At 49.3% G+C, this 9,717-nt stretch overlaps 1 protein-coding gene across 3 annotated transcripts in view; it reads right to left on the reverse strand.

Annotated features, from left to right (window-relative positions):
• ndrg2 (NDRG family member 2) overlaps positions 1-1,080 on the reverse strand; it is a 32,815-nt gene extending 31,735 nt beyond the window's left edge. For all 3 annotated transcript variants that reach the window (XR_004616925.1, XR_004616924.1, XM_034615008.1), the window contains exon 1: positions 909-1,080. The gene's annotated coding sequence lies outside the window, so the exon portion shown is untranslated. The remainder of the gene's footprint in view (positions 1-908) is intronic.
• Between the last annotated feature and the right edge of the window lie 8,637 nt (positions 1,081-9,717).

Raw genomic sequence — 9,717 nt, forward strand, 5'->3', positions numbered from 1 at the left:
CTTCCTCACAGAGCCAGTGAACACGCACGCACACGCTCACACACACACTGGGGACACACCTCCATTTGACATTGACATTAAATAGCCTCCTCTGGCGCGTCGCGGCCACAACCCCCCCCCCACACACACACACACAACACCCCCCACAACACCCAATCTGACCAGAAAATCACAAAGTGAGCAGCCGTGTCGGTGCTGCAGCTCCGTGGGGGGGTGGGGGGGGGCAGTGTTTCTGAAACAGCACAAAGGAGGAGCAGGGATGCGCCTTGAGACAAGACGTGGGAGGGGGGGGGGGGGACGCGTGGATGAAGCGGGTGAGCAGAGGGGTTGGTGGCGGGGGAGTCAAGTTCATACGTGTTTCCAGTTCACGCAACACGCACGGATGTCAATACTGGCCTACATTCAGTGTGCGGGAGATTTGAGCCGAGGGAGGGGGGTGGGGGGGGGGGGGAGGAACAAAGAGCCGCTGGCGATGCCACATGTGCGCGTCAACAACACGCACTGCATCCCTCGCGCGCTCTCTCTCCACAGCCCCGCGTGCACGCACCGTAAAGAAAGTTGCTTCTATATTGTATTCGAGTACATGCGGAGCGTGCACGCAGGTTTTCTAACACCGTGCATGCGGAGGTTTGCAGCAGGATTCAGTCAAGGAACAAAACACAGGGGTGGGGGTGGGGGGGGGGGGTACTTTGACATTGTCCTTCTGACAACAGCCCTCGCACCTCCACGCACATCGCGAACACAACACTCCCCCCCCCCCCCTGAAAAGCAACATTTCCCCACAGACTGAAACAATGGAAAATTTGCATGTTTTTGCAGGAAAAGCTCCTGAAAGCATTAAAGTGCGTGTAAGTTGTGCGCGTACAACAACAACAGCAGCAGCAGCAGCAGCAGCAGCAGGAACTCACCTTCCTCTGAAACAAAAGGTCTCTGGAATATGTTGAGTGTCCTCCTCCGGTTTGTGTCCACGTCTTCTCACGGGGCTCCGGGTATTCGTGTCTCTCTATCTCTCTCTGTCTCTCTCTCTGTCTCTCTCTCTCTCTCTCTCTCTCTCTCTCTGTCTCTCTCTCTCTGTCTCTCTCTCTCTCTCTCTCTCTCTCTCTCAGCTCTGTGAGGAGGAGAGGAGGCAACAGGGAGCGATGGAGGTGTGAGGGGAGGTGTGTGGGGGGGGGGGGGGGCAGCTGCAAACGCGGAAATTTGTTTGGTTCTATTTAAATGATCGATGGTTTAATTTTAACTCGGGTCGTCCCAGTTCAGTCTGAACCACAATAACGAGTTAACACGTGCGGGCTGCGTGGTTCAGTCCCTGTTCTTCCTCTGGCGCCCCCCTCCACAGAGCTGCAGTGGTACGGTCCATCCTGTGGAGCCGAACAGCCGAGTGAATACACACACCTGCAGGAGGAGAGGAGGAGAGGGGGAGAGGAGGAGGAGAGGAGGAGAGGAGGAGAGGAGGAAGAGGAGGAGAGGAGGAGAGGAGGAAGAGGAGGAGAGGAGGAGGAGGACAGGAGGAGAGGAGGAGGAGGACAGGAGGAGGACAGGAGGAGAGGAGGAGGAGGATGACAGCCGAGTGATCCCGACTGAAGCCGAGCTGCCAGGTGAATACACACACCTGCAGGAGGAGAGGAGGAGAGGAGGAGGAGGAGGAGGAGGAGAGGAGGAAGAGGAGGAGAGGAGGAGGAGGAGGAGGAAGAGGAGGAGAGGAGGAAGAGGAGGAGAGGAGGAGGAGGAGAGGAGGAGGAGGACAGGAGGAGGACAGGAGGAGAGGAGGAGGAGGATGACAGCCGAGTGATCCCGACTGAAGCCGAGCTGCCAGGTGAATACACACACCTGCAGGAGGAGAGGAGGAGAGGAGGAGGAGGAGGAGGAGGAGGAGGAGGAGAGGAGGAAGAGGAGGAGAGGAGGAGGAGAGGAGGAGGAGGAGGAGGAGAGGAGGAGGAGGACAGGAGGAGGACAGGAGGAGAGGAGGAGGAGGATGACAGCCGAGTGATCCCGACTGAAGCCGAGCTGCCAGGTGAATACACACACCTGCAGGAGGAGAGGAGGAGAGGAGGAGGAGGATGACAGCCGAGTGATCCCGACTGAAGCCGAGCTGCCAGGTGAATACACACACCTGCAGGAGGAGAGGAGGAGAGGAGGAGAGGAGGAGGAGAGGAGGAGAGGAGGAGGAGAGGAGAGGAGGAGAGGAGGAGGAGAGGAGGAGGAGGAGAGGAGAGTAGGAGGAGAGGAGGAGAGGAGAGGAGAGGAGGAGGAGGAGGAGAGGAGGAAGAGGAGGAGAGGAGGAGGAGGAGGAGAGGAGGAGGAGGACAGGAGGAGAGGAGGAGGAGGACAGGAGGAGAGGAGGAGGAGGATGACAGCCGAGTGATCCCGACTGAAGCCGAGCTGCCAGGTGAATACACACACCTGCAGGAGGAGAGTAGGAGAGGAGGAGAGGAGGAGGGGAGGAGGAGAGGAGAGTAGGAGGAGAGGAGGGGAGGAGAGGAGGAGAGGAGAGGAGAGGAGGAGGAAAACAGGAGGAGGAAGGAGGTTCTGTGGAGGGGGACATGAGTTCAAGGAGTCCCTGGATGGAGACCAACAAGTTATTGAATGTTTTTTAACTTTGATCTCTAATAGAATTTATTATATCACTTCATAATTACTAAAAGCTAATATTTTAAATATATCTAATATCACTTTCACTGCACATATTGAGTGTGGACTGTTCCACCATTAAACATGTAAACACATGTAGGAGCTTTACTTCCAGTTGAACCCTGAAGTTCGGAGGAGCTCTCTCCCAGAGGAGCAGAGGAGAAGATGAACAGTCTCTCCTGGAGTTCAAACACAGAGTGTAACTCACACTTTCCCCAAGTGACACACATAGAAGCACATCTGCATTGCAACTGGGTGACACAGTGGTTTCCTGACCACAAATATTAAACTATTGCCACTTTTGCAATATCAGGATTTTGTCAAACAGGTTTTTTTCTAAATGCAACAAATCACGACGGCGTTCCAAATTGTTCTCGCCACCAAACACATTTCCGTGGGAGAGTCACCAATTTCTGCAGAGGATGGATTAGGAATAAAAAAAAAAAAAAAAAAGCAAACCAACCAGATGTTATCTGCATCAGAGTTGGCAGTTTGAAATCTCTGCGGCCCTGAATTCACCACCTTACATAATGAGACCAGACCTCATGCTGAGGCGAGCCAGACATTCTTCCTGCCCGAGCTCACTGACGCACATTTACCAAGTTACTGTGTCACACACACACACACACACACACACACACACACACACACACACACACACACACACACACACACACCTAACAGGGTCAAAAACCTACAAGACATTAGATGTGCTCTTAAAAATCAATTTCAATAGAAAGTACGACTGTGGGAGTAAAAAGAATAAATACAGTAAAGGACAAACGATATGGACCCCGCACGGAGGGAATTGCTCGGCAGCAAATGCGACAACATTTCCAGTTTGATATCAGTGGTCGTTGCTTATCTCGGCCCAGCGGCTGTGCAGCCCGGCCGGATTAAAGGTGACGTAACACCCCCTCTGGCGGCCACGCTGCTGCGCCAACACAAGCTGCGAACTTCTGATTGCTGCTGTGGACGACGCGGTGTTCAGCGACCTCAGCTGACACTGGACGTGGTTGACGATTTTTGACTTGAGCGATGTCGCAGTGTACTCCAGAGCGTGTCATAACACCGTGACATCATTGGTGGGTGGGGTCAAAGGCGGAGTAGACTGAAACTTCCAAACTTCTCTCTATCAAATGAGACATATTGGGTTTTTTTCAGTTAAGGTAAAGGGAGGTTCTCCCCCCCCCCCCACAGAAAACACTGCTCCTGAAGCTCCTGCAGCTCCTGAAGCCCCTGAAGCTCCTGATGCTCCTGAAGGTCCTGCAGCTCCTGCAGCTCCTGAAGCTCCTGAATCCCCTGAAGCCCCTGCAGCTCCTGAAGCTCCTGCAGCTCCTGAAGCTCCTGCAGCTCCTGAAGGTCCTGCAGCTCCTGCAGCTCCTGAAGCTCCGGAATCCCCTGAAGCCCCTGCAGCTCCTGATGCTCCTGCCGCTCCTGAAGCCCCTGCAGCTCCTGAAGCTCCTGCAGCTCCTGCAGCTCCTGAAGCTCCTGCAGCTCCTGAAGCTCCGGAATCCCCTGAAGCCCCTGCAGCTCCTGATGCTCCTGCCGCTCCTGAAGCCCCTGCAGCTCCTGCAGCTCCTGAAGCTCCTGAAGCTCCTGCAGCTCCTGAAGCACCTCGTCATGATACGGAGCTAGCAGCTAGCCTGGCACGCCCCCTGAACAAAGCCAGGCAAAGTGCGAGCGAAGGCCGATATTTCCTCCAACGATTGAAGCCATTTCTTGGAATCGCTTGTTGTGATCAACCAGAAAGCAAATGAGCATTTTTCCTCAAAATGTCGAGCTGCTGCTTTAAACGTGACGTGTGTGTCGCTCGTCTCGCTGAGCGCACAGTGTTAACTCATCATGTGTTCACCTCCATCAACAGCCACATGTCTCAGAACCACTGCTGGCTGTGCTGTCATCGCCAGACAGCTGAAAAATATTTGACAAGTATGTGAGAGTTTACCCCCCACCCCCCCCCATCTGTCCTGACCCCTGCGTGACCGGACAACAACCTCGAACTTTAGATCACTCCTGGGCCGAGGCTGCTGTGAGTGATCATTCCTCCACAGCAGGAGGCAGTGACGGAGCACCAGCACTCCACTGAACGAGATGTCTGCCGGGTCGGAAAGTTAGAAACTTCTCCACATCGAAGTCGGAGTACTTGGTCTGTGAGGATCTGGAACAAACAGTCAAACACCGACGTGGAGCACAGGACTTGGTCTTGTACTCCTGCCAATATAAAGGCTGTGGTACAATAGAAAAACCAAAAAGTTTGACACACAATCACTCACATGACACAGAGAACAATCAGCCTGGAAATGCTTTGGTTTGCTTTCTGACAAAATGCTGGCTGCTGAGCTACAAAGCCAACACGTGGAGCAGGAAGTGACTTTACTGGCGCCGCACGAAATATTATGTTCAGACAAAAACCCAGTAGCACCTCAGGTACTTTTTATATTCTGAGAAGGTTTTGCATTTTGAAAAAAGAGCTTAAATCTCATTTGGACGGTTGATTGCTCTGCTCACCCTTCCATTATAATCAGGTTCCCCCGCTGTGTCAATCAAATACCGGCCTGTGTGGTGTAATTCACGATAGTGCTATTAAGATGATGAAATCTGAGCTCAATCATTTTGTAACCTCAGGGACGGAGCCGGTCATGTAATCGCAAAAGTATGAGTCACAAGTTTAATTCCAGGTTGTGCTGGATGAGTTCCAACATTTCCATCGCCTCGTTTACTTCTCAGTCGGTCTCACTAGACGATTTTCAGAAACCTAATTTTCCAGAAAAAACAAACACTTTAACAGTTTGATAAGAACGAAATGAAAATGACAGAAACCATCTTCTATACTTCTAAAGAGGAGGCAGGGTTTAGGACCTATAATGCAGCCAGCCACCAGGGGTGCCATCAAGTCAACGACAATGGCTCCTGCAGATGCTTTCAAGCTTTAAGACGCATCCGAAGACGTCGAGCAGGTGCTTCTGAATATGGAGACATATTCCTGAAGCTTGATTTTTAATAAGAATTCACGCCGATAAAGTGTTCATCTGTTGACAAGGTGCTAATGTCTTTAAAAAAGAAATCATCACATTATCACCACATCAGAATCTCTGTGTTCCTGTTCCTCAATCAGCAGCAGCCTCTGCCTCAGGATGACGATCACCTTCATCTTCATCAACAATGAACATCTTGTCCAGCGTAGCAGATGCTCTTTTCAGACTCGAAGATGAAAGACTGACTGGTTCTATTACTTTTCAATCATTCATATTTCGAGGCCTTTGATCCACAGGAGTTTCAGATTTTAGCGTCCAATGAAACGTCTGTATAATGCATCTGTTCAGCCGGCTGTAGGTCTTCGGATCCTCCATCCTGGCTGTAGTAATGTTGAACCAGACCTACAGGGGCTGGAGTTTTAAAACTGTCATCTCCTCCATTTTAGCTCCTCTTCAGCGGTTTTGCTGCTTTGTAGAAAGCTCTTTGTGAGCAGTGGCTTTGATCAGCCCGGCTCCCCACCTCTCCCTCTCCGCTTGACGACTTCTCAGACGGACTGGATAATGTGCTGCAGATGCAGTTCTCCACTGGTGGCCCCCGTCGGCTAAACCAGGCTCCTTTTAATCACAGGAGTTGACCTGGTGACCCCGACTGCTCCTTATACACACAAGTACAATAACACGCCCACGTCCTCCTCCTCCCGTCTTTTACCCACCGCAGCCGACCTCCTCCTTGCAGCAGTTCCACAGGGTTAATGCTGATGGAAGGACAAGAAGATCCGAATGTTCCAAAGAGAGTCTGGCTTTCTTTCTGCTTTCCAACGTATGATTTAAGTTTCCCTGAATGCACATAACAGCTCACACATGGACAGAGCATACAATGTGCCGAACAGGTGGGACGGAAGTATCTCAGAGGAGAACTCCAGGTTTGGATATCTCTGTATTTCCATTTTTAACATCAGGGCCCCCCCCCTTTAATTGAGACTTTACTACACAATCACCTTTGCTTTGCGGGCGCTGAGCTGACACACTTATCCTCAGTGATTAACAGAGGCTCCGCCCACACTCTCATCAGGTCGGTGAGACTATGTTCTTGTCAGGAGCATAGGACATATCTCAAGTGGGCGAAAAACCTCAGAACTCAAAGAAATCAAGAAGAACAATTTCATTTTCATGTTGGTGTATGAAAGACGCTCAAAACTCCAAAGAAAGAACAAATGAACAGGTGGAACTATGCTATGATGTTCAGATTTTTAAATGACCAGTCAGAACTTATTATCAGGGTTAGTGTGAGTTGACAGATTCAAGATGAGCTTCAGTGAATGAGTGACTTTCACGCCTTGTTTTCACTTAGAAGATTATACATGCACACGTTTTACACAGTCGGTCATGTGTTTCACTTCATGTCCTCGTGCACATTATATCTTACATGTAGAAAAAACAATGTCTCATCTGATTTATCATGAGGGGAAAATATAAAACAACTTAAGATCTTATAAGACAACTATTTTCCTTGAGTTATATAAGTGATCCCCCACGAGAACGTGGTTTTAACTTTCACTCAAACCATTTAAACACAGTCTCATTTATTTACAGCTCTCACCCCAAGACGATGCAATTCATTAGAAAATAGCAGTTATCACTCGCCTGCTCATTATTCTGATTAATTTGCACTTCGCTCACGGGGGGGGGGGGGGAATGAAAATGTGTCAATGCTTATTTTTATTTGGACGCCAAGAGCACGTAGAGTGATAATTAAGTTCACAGTTAATGTCACTGGCTCGTCATCATCATCTGAGAAAACAGGCGACAGGGTTTCTGGAGGTGACTCGTGTTGTTTAAACCTCTGCACAGCATTGAAACATTTCTTTGGCATCATGAAGCTCTTGTCATGTTGAGCTGCTACGGTGACAACTTCTTCTTCTCGCTTTTATTTTCATGTTTCACCTCCTCACCACATCTATCAGCTCTTGATGAAGGACAAGTGGACGTGTTTGATGCTAGAGAAATCCAAAGGAACTTCAGAAATAGCTCCGGTGTCGTGCGCACGGTGCAGACGTCCTCCTTAGCTCCGTCTGAGCGAAGAAAGAGGCTTTGGCCACGGTTGATGTTTGTGAAAGGAAGCGGACGGGGGAAGGGAGGAAGAAGGAGGAGGACGAGGAGGACGAGAAGATGAAGGAGGGAGAGGAAAACAAGTAAAAGTTACTGCATCTCGTCTGGGACCGTGCCAGTCCACTGTAAACTGTCACTTTCAGTGATTACAGCAGCACTAAAGAACGCACATGTAGACTATATAGAGAGACAAACGTGTGTGTGTGTGTGTGATGTGAAACAGCTGCAGAAAAACATGGGTGGGGGGGGGGGGGGGGTCCCCAGTTTATTTTCCTGTGGCGGTGAGGAAAGTGGGCGTGTCCCTGCATGTGATTGGCCCGGTGGCCTGCTTGCAGTGTAAGTGACATCACTTGGTGCCTGACCTAGTTGCGGTGGCTGTGACGTCACAGAAGCCCTTATCTCCGTCTCATCCCTTCTTTCAAATCCACATTTTGTTCTCCTTCTTCTCAATTCCTCGTCTCCCTTCTTTTCCCCCAGTGGACGAAGGCAGACACTCAGGAAAGCAGTCAAATGAGCGCGTGAGAACGAGACAGGGACGAGTGCAAAGAGGCAGAATCGTCTACCGCTGCCAATAACCCAATTTCTAGAGATTAAAGCGATATTGATGAATATTAATGTGTTGGAAAGCGTCTCTGGACCCGATGACAGGACACAACGAGACGGCTTCCACCATATGGACAGAAAAGCTCTGTGGGACCAAAGAGATTTACAGCTGATCGTGCTGTTTTTAGTCCTGATTATTATAATTACTCAAACACATGCTGTGACTTTAGACAAGTAAACAAAAACATTGCAGTACGTGTTAAAGCATCAGGGAAACTAATCGTATTACCGCTGCCACAGAGGTTATGTTTTCACCCCTGTCTGCTTATGTGTTTTTTAGTTGGATTGTTTCTTTGTTTGCCAACAGGATTACACAATAACTCAGTGGAAGGAAGAGACACGGGGACAAGCATAGGATACTGTGAGGATACTGTGAGGATACTATGAGGATACTGTGAGGATACTATGAGGATACTGTGAGGATACTATGAGGATACTGTGAGGATACCTGTGAGGATACTATGAGGATACTGTGAGGATACTATGAGGATACTGTGAGGATACTATGAGGATACTGTGAGGATACTATGAGGATACTGTGAGGATACCTGTGAGGATACCTGTGAGGATACTGTGAGGATATTATGAGGATACTATGAGGATACCTGTGAGGATACTGTGAGGATACTATGAGGATACTATGAGGATACCTGTGAGGATACTATGAGGATACTATGAGGATACCTGTGAGGATACCTGTGAGGATACTGTGAGGATACTGTGAGGATATTATGAGGATACTATGAGGATACCTGTGAGGATACTGTGAGGATATTATGAGGATACTATGAGGATACCTGTGAGGATACTATGAGGATACTATGAGGATACCTGTGAGGATACTGTGAGGATACTATGAGGATACTATGAGGATACCTGTGAGGATACTATGAGGATACCTGTGAGGATACCTGTGAGGATACTATGAGGATACTATGAGGATACCTGTGAGGATACTGTGAGGATACTATGAGGATACTATGAGGATACCTGTGAGGATACTATGAGGATACCTGTGAGGATACCTGTGAGGATACTATGAGGATACCTGTGAGGATACTATGAGGATACCTGTGAGGATACTATGAGGATACCTGTGAGGATACCTGTGAGGATACTATGAGGATACCTGTGAGGATACCTGTGAGGATACTATGAGGATACCTGTGAGGATACCTGTGAGGATACTATGAGGATACCTGTGAGGATACTATGAGGATACCTGTGAGGATACTGTGAGGATACTATGAGGATACTATGAGGATACTGTGAGGATACCTGTGAGGATACTATGAGGATACCTGTGAGGATACTATGAGGATACCTGTGAGGATACTGTGAGGATACTATGAGGATACTGTGAGGATACTATGAGGATACTATGAGGATACCTGTGAGG

This window comes from Hippoglossus hippoglossus, chromosome 18, assembly GCF_009819705.1.
Source record: "Hippoglossus hippoglossus isolate fHipHip1 chromosome 18, fHipHip1.pri, whole genome shotgun sequence".
Classification (NCBI taxonomy): domain Eukaryota; kingdom Metazoa; phylum Chordata; class Actinopteri; order Pleuronectiformes; family Pleuronectidae; genus Hippoglossus; species Hippoglossus hippoglossus.